Genomic DNA, 13381 nt, shown 5'->3' with positions numbered 1-13381 from the left:
CAAAGGGGGGAGTGGAGGACTTGGGGTTCAGGTTTCAGGCACTTTCTATTACCAGCCAAAAGGGAACCTCGCACACAGGCCTACTGTGGTTATGGTATTGAGAGGGGAAACAAGGAACCTGTGTTAGGATTCTTGAGAGATGGTCTGCCCATGATTTCTTTGCCCCGGTGCAGGACATGTTATAAGGTGTCTTGTGGTGGTTTTTCTAGACCTCATAATCCCAAAAGAGTGCCTGACATTTCGGCTGTAAGGACACTTCTAAAGAGTGTGCTTTTGATATTCTGGCAAGCACATCCCCAACTGTGCACATCTATGCACCAAACATGGCAAATCCTTCATCCTGCAAATCATCATATCATACTCAGAAGCTTTGAGATGGCGTGAGTATATTCATTTTGGGGTGAATACTCTTCCATGCTTCTCCCACCTGAGGACTGTGGATCTGTTGTTCTTCTTTCACATGTCCCTTCAAAGAGACAGAAGGCACACTCACTCTATCTCTCTGCAAGCATCTATGCTTTGACACTTTTATCTTGCAGTTTTCCTTCCAAAGCCCGCACCCCCTTCACCACAAATACAGGCCAACCATTCCTCAATGCTCATTCACTCTTGTCATTCCAGTCCGCCACTCTATAGGCTGATAAAAAAACAACAAGAACAAGAAGTAGTTCAGCAAACAGATTTAAAGTCTCTCTGTAGATTTATCTTCAAACTGCTGCCCTCTAGTAATGCTACATGGCAACTGCAGCATAATAATAGGATTGAGAAAGGGGCTGTCCTATGCAAATAATGTTCTCCCATGATTACTTTGCTGAGCTTCCTCTGTGATGTTGTGATACGGCCTTCAAAACATGGGCTTCAGCAGATTTCCAAAGTTGCCAAACTGTCTTAGGCTAAGGGGTTTTCCACTCAAAGGCCTACATATAAGGACCCCACCCTCATTTAGCAGGGTCCAGAATTACCTGCAGTAATCCTCTATACAGAACTTGGGCGTTCGTGGGCTTATGGTAAAAGCTGCAGACTATGAATGGGGTGTTTAAAATCCCAGTCCCAAAGCCCTGGCCTGGCTGCACAGCACAGCACAGCACAGCACAGCAAAGCAAAGCAAACGGATGGCACCCACCTCACACAATACAGCTTAGTTTTGCCCCTCTTTGGGCCTTATTTCTCTTCTCCAAAACACCAATTTGAGGAAAAAACCAATACATTGATTAATGAAGATAAGGCTTTGCTCCTAATGTAGCTACTTGAGCAAAAGGAGGGAGAGGGAAGGTGGGGTGGAGGGGGCAAGATTTCTAAATGTGGGCTAACAATGCAAACAAAAATACTTACATTATTCCTGAAATTGTTAAAGTAAAAATAACCTTTCGAAATAAAAAAAATCAAATGACTTATTTTTTTCCACCTAAAAGTACTTTGGAGGCGATGGCTGGATTCGAACCCCTATATAGCCTACTGCACCAGACGCACTAGACCTTGCCACTGAGCCATAGCTCCTGGATGGGTTTTGACTGTGCCGCAGAACCTATCAGCAACATAAAGGTTGTGATGTCATTGCTCATGGCTTCCACTGCACAGGACACTTCATATCCATGATATAGGGAAGTTCTGACAAGCTAAAGACATGGAAGCCAGTGTGGTCCAGTGGGTAAGTTCCTGACTTCCACCCAGACAACCAGGGTTCGAATCCCGGGCTCGGCACCAGGTGACTGATGGCGGCAAAGAAGAGGTAAGTCGGAGATGGCTGGTAAATTGGTAAGTAGTACATCTGTCTGTCTGTGTATAGAGCATGGCTGGACTTGTGAATGGTGGATTGCAAAGTGGTTGGTAAGTGTGTATGTGCAGAGAGAGCAAGGATAGGTGCAGTCTCTGTCAGAGGGCGGGAATAGAGGGAGCACATGAGGTGGAGGGCGGAGCAAGAAGAGCAGGCTAAGAGAGGTGCAGATAGAGGGGGAGTAGGCGGAGCCTAGGAGGATAGCAGGGGTGGTTGAGGAGAAGAGTGGGGAGGGGGAGTAGGGGGATAGCAGAGGTAGGTGGTGGGAGTTAGAGGAGAAAGGGGGACGTAGATGGAGCAGGGGGAGAGAGCAAGAGGGGGTGGTGTGGCAGTGATTCAGGAGAAGAAGGGGTGTAGGAGGAGTCTAGGCCAGTGCAGGAGAGGAAGCATAGGGCAGCGCAGCCCATGCAGGCAAACAAGCAGAGTGCCCCACCCACAAACGGGGTGATTACAAAGGAGGGGGGTTTTGGTGACGGACCCCATCATTTTTATGCCACCCCCCCCCCCAAGCTCCAGTGTGGTGGTAGTAAAGGGGAAGGGGGGGAGTAAATTTGGGGGTGCAGTGTCAAAAGGGGTGTTGGGGTGCATTATTACAGGGGTGCTAGGAGGCGCAGAATGATGCAGCATGTGTTTTTTCGGGAGTGCTATGTACTTTCTTGTTTATTGCGCCCTTTCTTTCGAGCGGGGGTTCCACGAAAGGCTAGGGGCAAAGGGGGGAGTGGAGGACTTGGGGTTCAGGTTTCAGGCACTTTCTATTACCAGCCAAAAGGGAACCTCGCACACAGGCCTACTGTGGTTATGGTATTGAGAGGGGAAACAAGGAACCTGTGTTAGGATTCTTGGGAGATGGTCTGCCCATGATTTCTTTGCCCCGGTGCAGGACATGTTATAAGGTGTCTTGTGGTGGTTTTTCTAGACCTCATAATCCCAAAAGAGTGCCTGACATTTCGGCTGTAAGGACACTTCTAAAGAGTGTGCTTTTGATATTCTGGCAAGCGCATCCCCAACTGTGCACATCTATGCACCAAACATGGCAAATCCTTCATCCTGCAAAGCATCATATCATACTCAGAAGCTTTGAGATGGCGTGAGTATATTCATTTTGGGGTGAATACTCTTCCATGCTTCTCCCACCTGAGGACTGTGGATCTGTTGTTCTTCTTTCACATGTCCCTTCAAAGAGACAGAAGGCACACTCACTCTATCTCTCTGCAAGCATCTATGCTTTGACACTTTTATCTTGCAGTTTTCCTTCCAAAGCCTGCACCCCCTTCACCACAAATACAGGCCAACCATTCCTCAATGCTCATTCACTCTTGTCATTCCAGTCCGCCACTCTATAGGCTGATAAAAAAACAACAAGAACAAGAAGTAGTTCAGCAAACAGATTTAAAGTCTCTCTGTAGATTTATCTTCAAACTGCTGCCCTCTAGTAATGCTACATGGCAACTGCAGCATAATAATAGGATTGAGAAAGGGGCTGTACTATGCAAATAATGTTCTCCCATGATTACTTTGCTGAGCTTCCTCTGTGATGTTGTGATACGACCTTCAAAACATGGGCTTCAGCAGATTTCCAAAGTTGCCAAACTGTCTTAGGCTAAGGGGTTTTCCACTCAAAGGCCTACATATAAGGACCCCACCCTCATTTAGCAGGGTCCAGAATTACCTGCAGTAATCCTCTATACAGAACTTGGGCGTTCGTGGGCTTATGGTAAAAGCTGCAGACTATGAATGGGGTGTTTAAAATCCCAGTCCCAAAGCCCTGGCCTGGCTGCACAGCACAGCACAGCACAGCAAAGCAAACGATGGCACCCACCTCACACAATACAGCTTAGTTTTGCCCCTCTTTGGGCCTTATTTCTCTTCTCCAAAACACCAATTTGAGGAAAAAAACAATACATTGATTAATGAAGATAAGGCTTTGCTCCTATTGTAGCTACTTGAGCAAAAGGAGGGAGAGGGAAGGTGGGGTGGAGGGGGCAAGATTTCTAAATGTGGGCTAACAATGCAAACAAAAATACTTACATTATTCCTGAAATTGTTAAAGTAAAAATAACCTTTCGAAATAAAAAAAATCAAATGACTTATTTTTTTCCACCTAAAAGTACTTTGGAGGCACTGGCTGGATTCGAACCCCTATATAGGGATAGCCTACTGCACCAGAGGCACTAGACCTGGCCACTGAGCCATAGCTCCTGGATGGGTTTTGACTGTGCCACAGAACCTATCAGCAACATAAAGGTTGTGATGTCATTGCTTATGGCTTCCACTGCACAGGACACTTCATATCCATGATATAGGGAAGTTTTGACAAGCTAAAGACATGGAAGCCAGTGTGGTCCAGTGGGTAAGTTCCTGACTTCCACCCAGACAACCAGGGTTCGAATCCCGGGCTCGGCACCAGGTGACTGATGGCGGCAAAGAAGAGGTAAGTCGGAGATGGCTGGTAAATTGGTAAGTAGTACATCTGTCTGTCTGTCTGTCTGTGTATAGAGCATGGCTGGACTTGTGAATGGTGGATTGCAAAGTGGTTGGTAAGTGTGTATGTGCAGAGAGAGCAAGGATAGGTGCAGGCTGTGTCAGAGGGCGGGAATAGAGGGAGCACATGAGGTGGAGGGCGGAGCAAGAAGAGCAGGCTAAGAGAGGTGCAGATAGAGGGGGAGTAGGCGGAGCCTAGGAGGATAGCAGGGGTGGTTGAGGAGAAGAGTAAGAAGGGAAGGGTGAGAGAGGGGGAGTAGGGGGATAGCAGAGGTAGGTGGTGGGAGTTAGAGGAGAAAGGGGGACGTAGATGGAGCAGGGGGAGAGAGCAAGAGGGTGTGGTGTGGCAGTGATTCAGGAGAAGATGGGGTGTAGGAGGAGTCTAGGCCAGTGCGCAAGAAGGGGTGCAGGAGAGGAAGCATAGGGCAGCGCAGCCCATGCTGGCAAACAAGCAGAGTGCCCCACCCACAAACGGGGTGATTACAAAGGAGGGGGGTTTTGGTGACGGACCCCATCATTTTTATGCCACCCCCCCCCCCCAAGCTCCAGTGTGGTGGTAGTAAAGGGGAAGGGGGGGAGTAAATTTGGGGGTGCAGTGTCAAAAGGGGTGTTGGGGTGCATTATTACAGGGGTGCTAGGAGGCGCAGAATGATGCAGCATGTGTTTTTTCGGGAGTGCTATGTACTTTCTTGTTTATTGCGCCCTTTCTTTCGAGCGGGGGTACCACGAAAGGCTAGGGGCAAAGGGGGGAGTGGAGGACTTGGGGTTCAGGTTTCAGGCACTTTCTATTACCAGCCAAAAGGGAACCTCGCACACAGGCCTACTGTGGTTATGGTATTGAGAGGGGAAACAAGGAACCTGTGTTAGGATTCTTGGGAGATGGTCTGCCCATGATTTCTTTGCCCCGGTGCAGGACATGTTATAAGGTGTCTTGTGGTGGTTTTTCTAGACCTCATAATCCCAAAAGAGTGCCTGACATTTCGGCTGTAAGGACACTTCTAAAGAGTGTGCTTTTGATATTCTGGCAAGCGCATCCCCAACTGTGCACATCTATGCACCAAACATGGCAAATCCTTCATCCTGCAAAGCATCATATCATACTCAGAAGCTTTGAGATGGCGTGAGTATATTCATTTTGGGGTGAATACTCTTCCATGCTTCTCCCACCTGAGGACTGTGGATCTGTTGTTCTTCTTTCACATGTCCCTTCAAAGAGACAGAAGGCACACTCACTCTATCTCTCTGCAAGCATCTATGCTTTGACACTTTTATCTTGCAGTTTTCCTTCCAAAGCCCGCACCCCCTTCACCACAAATACAGGCCAACCATTCCTCAATGCTCATTCACTCTTGTCATTCCAGTCCGCCACTCTATAGGCTGATAAAAAAACAACAAGAACAAGAAGTAGTTCAGCAAACAGATTTAAAGTCTCTCTGTAGATTTATCTTCAAACTGCTGCCCTCTAGTAATGCTACATGGCAACTGCAGCATAATAATAGGATTGAGAAAGGGGCTGTCCTATGCAAATAATGTTCTCCCATGATTACTTTGCTGAGCTTCCTCTGTGATGTTGTGATACGGCCTTCAAAACATGGGCTTCAGCAGATTTCCAAAGTTGCCAAACTGTCTTAGGCTAAGGGGTTTTCCACTCAAAGGCCTACATATAAGGACCCCACCCTCATTTAGCAGGGTCCAGAATTACCTGCAGTAATCCTCTATACAGAACTTGGGCGTTCGTGGGCTTATTGTAAAAGCTGCAGACTATGAATGGGGTGTTTAAAATCCCAGTCCCAAAGCCATGGCCTGGCTGCACAGCACAGCACAGCACAGCACAGCAAAGCAAAGCAAACGGATGGCACCCACCTCACACAATACAGCTTAGTTTTGCCCCTCTTTGGGCCTTATTTCTCTTCTCCAAAACACCAATTTGAGGAAAAAACCAATACATTGATTAATGAAGATAAGGCTTTGCTCCTATTGTAGCTACTTGAGCAAAAGGAGGGAGAGGGAAGGTGGGGTGGAGGGGGCAAGATTTCTAAATGTGGGCTAACAATGCAAACAAAAATACTTACATTATTCCTGAAATTGTTAAAGTAAAAATAACCTTTCGAAATAAAAAAAATCAAATGACTTATTTTTTTCCACCGAAAAGTACTTTGGAGGCGCTGGCTGGATTCGAACCCCTATATAGGGATAGCCTACTGCACCAGAGGCACTAGACCTTGCCACTGAGCCATAGCTCCTGGATGAGTTTTGACTGTGCCACAGAACCTATCAGCAACATAAAGGTTGTGATGTCATTGCTTATGGCTTCCACTGCACAGGACACTTCATATCCATGATATAGGGAAGTTTTGACAAGCTAAAGACATGGAAGCCAGTGTGGTCCAGTGGGTAAGTTCCTGACTTCCACCCAGACAACCAGGGTTCAAATCCCGGGCTCGGCACCAGGTGACTGATGGCGGCAAAGAAGAGGTAAGTCGGAGATGGCTGGTAAATTGGTAAGTAGTACATCTGTCTGTGTATAGAGCATGGCTGGACTTGTGAATGGTGGATTGCAAAGTGGTTGGTAAGTGTGTATGTGCAGAGAGAGCAAGGATAGGTGCAGGCTGTGTCAGAGGGCGGGAATAGAGGGAGCACATGAGGTGGAGGGCGGAGCAAGAAGAGCAGGCTAAGAGAGGTGCAGATAGAGGGGGAGTAGGCGGAGCCTAGGAGGATAGCAGGGGTGGTTGAGGAGAAGAGTAAGAAGGGAAGGGTGAGAGAGGGGGAGTAGGGGGATAGCAGAGGTAGGTGGTGGGAGTTAGAGGAGAAAGGGGGACGTAGATGGAGCAGGGGGAGAGAGCAAGAGGGGGTGGTGTGGCAGTGATTCAGGAGAAGAAGGGGTGTAGGAGGAGTCTAGGCCAGTGCCGGAGAGGAAGCATAGGGCAGCGCAGCCCATGCTGGCAAACAAGCAGAGTGCCCCACCCACAAACGGGGTGATTACAAAGGAGGGGGGTTTTGGTGACGGACCCCATCATTTTTATGCCACCCCCCCCCAAGCTCCAGTGTGGTGGTAGTAAAGGGGAAGGGGGGGAGTAAATTTGGGGGTGCAGTGTCAAAAGGGGTGTTGGGGTGCATTATTACAGGGGTGCTAGGAGGCGCAGAATGATGCAGCATGTGTTTTTTCGGGAGTGCTATGTACTTTCTTGTTTATTGCGCCCTTTCTTTCGAGCGGGGGTACCACGAAAGGCTAGGGGCAAAGGGGGGAGTGGAGGACTTGGGGTTCAGGTTTCAGGCACTTTCTATTACCAGCCAAAAGGGAACCTCGCACACAGGCCTACTGTGGATATGGTATTGAGAGGGGAAACAAGGAACCTGTGTTAGGATTCTTGGGAGATGGTCTGCCCATGATTTCTTTGCCCCGGTGCACGACATGTTATAAGGTGTCTTGTGGTGGTTTTTCTAGACCTCATAATCCCAAAAGAGTGCCTGACATTTCGGCTGTAAGGACACTTCTAAAGAGTGTGCTTTTGATATTCTGGCAAGCGCATCCCCAACTGTGCACATCTATGCACCAAACATGGCAAATCCTTCATCCTGCAAAGCATCATATCATACTCAGAAGCTTTGAGATGGCGTGAGTATATTCATTTTGGGGTGAATACTCTTCCATGCTTCTCCCACCTGAGGACTGTGGATCTGTTGTTCTTCTTTCACATGTCCCTTCAAAGAGACAGAAGGCACACTCACTCTATCACTCTGCAAGCATCTATGCTTTGACACTTTTATCTTGCAGTTTTCCTTCCAAAGCCCGCACCCCCTTCACCACAAATACAGGCCAACCATTCCTCAATGCTCATTCACTCTTGTCATTCCAGTCCGCCACTCTATAGGCTGATAAAAAAACAACAAGAACAAGAAGTAGTTCAGCAAACAGATTTAAAGTCTCTCTGTAGATTTATCTTCAAACTGCTGCCCTCTAGTAATGCTACATGGCAACTGCAGCATAATAATAGGATTGAGAAAGGGGCTGTCCTATGCAAATAATGTTCTCCCATGATTACTTTGCTGAGCTTCCTCTGTGATGTTGTGATACGGCCTTCAAAACATGGGCTTCAGCAGATTTCCAAAGTTGCCAAACTGTCTTAGGCTAAGGGGTTTTCCACTCAAAGGCCTACATATAAGGACCCCACCCTCATTTAGCAGGGTCCAGAATTACCTGCAGTAATCCTCTATACAGAACTTGGGCGTTCGTGGGCTTATTGTAAAAGCTGCAGACTATGAATGGGGTGTTTAAAATCCCAGTCCCAAAGCCATGGCCTGGCTGCACAGCACAGCACAGCACAGCACAGCAAAGCAAACGGATGGCACCCACCTCACACAATACAGCTTAGTTTTGCCCCTCTTTGGGCCTTATTTCTCTTCTCCAAAACACCAATTTGAGGAAAAAACCAATACATTGATTAATGAAGATAAGGCTTTGCTCCTATTGTAGCTACTTGAGCAAAAGGAGGGAGAGGGAAGGTGGGGTGGAGGGGGCAAGATTTCTAAATGTGGGCTAACAATGCAAACAAAAATACTTACATTATTCCTGAAATTGTTAAAGTAAAAATAACCTTTCGAAATAAAAAAAATCAAATGACTTATTTTTTTCCACCTAAAAGTACTTTGGAGGCGCTGGCTGGATTCGAACCCCTATATAGCCTACTGCACCAGAGGCACTAGACCTTGCCACTGAGCCATAGCTCGTGGATGGGTTTTGACTGTGCCACAGAACCTATCAGCAACATAAAGGTTGTGATGTCATTGCTTATGGCTTCCACTGCACAGGACACTTCATATCCATGATATAGGGAAGTTTTGACAAGCTAAAGACATGGAAGCCAGTGTGGTCCAGTGGGTAAGTTCCTGACTTCCACCCAGACAACCAGGGTTCGAATCCCGGGCTCCCCACTAGGTGACTGATGGCGGCAAAGAAGAGGTAAGTCGGAGATGGCTGGTAAATTGGTAAGTAGTACATCTGTCTGTCTGTCTGTCTGTGTATAGAGCATGGCTGCACTTGTGAATGGTGGATTGCAAAGTGGTTGGTAAGTGTGTATGTGCAGAGAGAGCAAGGATAGGTGCAGTCTGTGTCAGAGGGCGGGAATAGAGGGAGCACATGAGGTGGAGGGCGGAGCAAGAAGAGCAGGCTAAGAGAGGTGCAGATAGAGGGGGAGTAGGCGGAGCCTAGGAGGATAGCAGGGGTGGTTGAGGAGAAGGGTGAGAGAGGGGGAGTAGGGGGATAGCAGAGGTAGGTGGTGGGAGTTAGAGGAGAAAGGGGGACGTAGATGGAGCAGGGGGAGAGAGCAAGAGGGGGTGGTGTGGCAGTGATTCAGGAGAAGAAGGGGTGTAGGAGGAGTCTAGGCCAGTGCAGGAGAGGAAGCATAGGGCAGCGCAGCCCATGCTGGCAAACAAGCAAAGTGCCCCACCCACAAACGGGGTGATTACAAAGGAGGGGGGTTTTGGTGACGGACCCCATCATTTTTATGCCACCCCCCCAAGCTCCAGTGTGGTGGTAGTAAAGGGGAAGGGGGGGGAGTAAATTTGGGGGTGCAGTGTCAAAAGGGGTGTTGGGGTGCATTATTACAGGGGTGCTAGGAGGCGCAGAATGATGCAGCATGTGTTTTTTCGGGAGTGCTATGTACTTTCTTGTTTATTGCGCCCTTTCTTTCGAGCGGGGGTACCACGAAAGGCTAGGGGCAAAGGGGGGAGTGGAGGACTTGGGGTTCAGGTTTCAGGCACTTTCTATTACCAGCCAAAAGGGAACCTCGCACACAGGCCTACTGTGGTTATGGTATTGAGAGGGGAAACAAGGAACCTGTGTTAGGATTCTTGGGAGATGGTCTGCCCATGATTTCTTTGCCCCGGTGCAGGACATGTTATAAGGTGTCTTGTGGTGGTTTTTCTAGACCTCATAATCCCAAAAGAGTGCCTGACATTTCGGCTGTAAGGACACTTCTAAAGAGTGTGCTTTTGATATTCTGGCAAGCGCCTCCCCAACTGTGCACATCTATGCACCAAACATGGCAAATCCTTCATCCTGCAAAGCATCATATCATACTCAGAAGCTTTGAGATGGCGTGAGTATATTCATTTTGGGGTGAATACTCTTCCATGCTTCTCCCACCTGAGGACTGTGGATCTGTTGTTCTTCTTTCACATGTCCCTTCAAAGAGACAGAAGGCACACTCACTCTATCTCTCTGCAAGCATCTATGCTTTGACACTTTTATCTTGCAGTTTTCCTTCCAAAGCCCGCACCCCCTTCACCACAAATACAGGCCAACCATTCCTCAATGCTCATTCACTCTTGTCATTCCAGTCCGCCACTCTATAGGCTGATAAAAAAACAACAAGAACAAGAAGTAGTTCAGCAAACAGATTTAAAGTCTCTCTGTAGATTTATCTTCAAACTGCTGCCCTCTAGTAATGCTACATGGCAACTGCAGCATAATAATAGGATTGAGAAAGGGGCTGTCCTATGCAAATAATGTTCTCCCATGATTACTTTGCTGAGCTTCCTCTGTGATGTTGTGATACGGCCTTCAAAACATGGGCTTCAGCAGATTTCCAAAGTTGCCAAACTGTCTTAGGCTAAGGGGTTTTCCACTCAAAGGCCTACATATAAGGACCCCACCCTCATTTAGCAGGGTCCAGAATTACCTGCAGTAATCCTCTATACAGAACTTGGGCGTTCGTGGGCTTATGGTAAAAGCTGCAGACTATGAATGGGGTGTTTAAAATCCCAGTCCCAAAGCCCTGGCCTGGCTGCACAGCACAGCACAGCACAGCAAAGCAAACGGATGGCACCCACCTCACACAATACAGCTTAGTTTTGCCCCTCTTTGGGCCTTATTTCTCTTCTCCAAAACACCAATTTGAGGAAAAAAACAATACATTGATTAATGAAGATAAGGCTTTGCTCCTATTGTAGCTACTTGAGCAAAAGGAGGGAGAGGGAAGGTGGGGTGGAGGGGGCAAGATTTCTAAATGTGGGCTAACAATGCAAACAAAAATACTTACATTATTCCTGAAATTGTTAAAGTAAAAATAACCTTTCGAAATAAAAAAAATCAAATGACTTATTTTTTTCCACCTAAAAGTACTTTGGAGGCGCTGGCTGGATTCGAACCCCTATATAGGGATAGCCTACTGCACCAGAGGCACTAGACCTTGCCACTGAGCCATAGCTCCTGGATGGGTTTTGACTGTGCCACAGAACCTATCAGCAACATAAAGGTTGTGATGTCATTGCTTATGGCTTCCACTGCACAGGACACTTCATATCCATGATATAGGGAAGTTTTGACAAGCTAAAGACATGGAAGCCAGTTTGGTCCAGTGGGTAAGTTCCTGACTTCCACCCAGACAACCAGGGTTCGAATCCCGGGCTCGGCACCAGGTGACTGATGGCGGCAAAGAAGAGGTAAGTCGGAGATGGCTGGTAAATTGGTAAGTAGTACATCTGTCTGTCTGCCTGTGTATAGAGCATGGCTGGACTTGTGAATGGTGGATTGCAAAGTGGTTGGTAAGTGTGTATGTGCAGAGAGAGCAAGGATAGGTGCAGGCTGTGTCAGAGGGCGGGAATAGAGGGAGCACATGAGGTGGAGGGCGGAGCAAGAAGAGCAGGCTAAGAGAGGTGCAGATTGAGGGGGAGTAGGCGGAGCCTAGGAGGATAGCAGGGGTGGTTGAGGAGAAGAGTAAGAAGGGAAGGGTGAGAGAGGGGGAGTAGGGGGATAGCAGAGGTAGGTGGTGGGAGTTAGAGGAGAAAGGGGGACGTAGATGGAGCAGGGGGAGAGAGCAAGAGGGGGTGGTGTGGCAGTGATTCAGGAGAAGAAGGGGTGTAGGAGGAGTCTAGGCCAGTGCAGGAGAGGAAGCATAGGGCAGCGCAGCCCATGCTGGCAAACAAGCAGAGTGCCCCACCCACAAACGGGTTGATTACAAAGGAGGGGGGTTTTGGTGACGGACCCCATCATTTTTATGCCACCCCCCCCCCAAGCTCCAGTGTGGTGGTAGTAAAGGGGAAGGGGGGGGAGTAAATTTGGGGGTGCAGTTTCAAAAGGGGTGTTGGGGTGCATTATTACAGGGGTGCTAGGAGGCGCAGAATGATGCAGCATGTGTTTTTTCGGGAGTGCTATGTACTTTCTTGTTTATTGCGCCCTTTCTTTCGAGCGGGGGTACCACGAAAGGCTAGGGGCAAAGGGGGGAGTGGAGGACTTGGGGTTCAGGTTTCAGGCACTTTCTATTACCAGCCAAAAGGGAACCTCGCACACAGGCCTACTGTGGTTATGGTATTGAGAGGGGAAACAAGGAACCTGTGTTAGGATTCTTGAGAGATGGTCTGCCCATGATTTCTTTGCCCCGGTGCAGGACATGTTATAAGGTGTCTTGTGGTGGTTTTTCTAGACCTCATAATCCCAAAAGAGTGCCTGACATTTCGGCTGTAAGGACACTTCTAAAGAGTGTGCTTTTGATATTCTGGCAAGCACATCCCCAACTGTGCACATCTATGCACCAAACATGGCAAATCCTTCATCCTGCAAATCATCATATCATACTCAGAAGCTTTGAGATGGCGTGAGTATATTCATTTTGGGGTGAATACTCTTCCATGCTTCTCCCACCTGAGGACTGTGGATCTGTTGTTCTTCTTTCACATGTCCCTTCAAAGAGACAGAAGGCACACTCACTCTATCTCTCTGCAAGCATCTATGCTTTGACACTTTTATCTTGCAGTTTTCCTTCCAAAGCCCGCACCCCCTTCACCACAAATACAGGCCAACCATTCCTCAATGCTCATTCACTCTTGTCATTCCAGTCCGCCACTCTATAGGCTGATAAAAAAACAACAAGAACAAGAAGTAGTTCAGCAAACAGATTTAAAGTCTCTCTGTAGATTTATCTTCAAACTGCTGCCCTCTAGTAATGCTACATGGCAACTGCAGCATAATAATAGGATTGAGAAAGGGGCTGTCCTATGCAAATAATGTTCTCCCATGATTACTTTGCTGAGCTTCCTCTGTGATGTTGTGATACGGCCTTCAAAACATGGGCTTCAGCAGATTTCCAAAGTTGCCAAACTGTCTTAGGCTAAGGGGTTTTCCACTCA

This window comes from Pleurodeles waltl, chromosome 6 (assembly GCF_031143425.1).
Source record: "Pleurodeles waltl isolate 20211129_DDA chromosome 6, aPleWal1.hap1.20221129, whole genome shotgun sequence".
NCBI lineage: Eukaryota > Metazoa > Chordata > Amphibia > Caudata > Salamandridae > Pleurodeles > Pleurodeles waltl.
The sequence above is the reverse complement of the archived record's forward strand: the minus strand, read 5'-3'. Positions refer to the sequence as shown.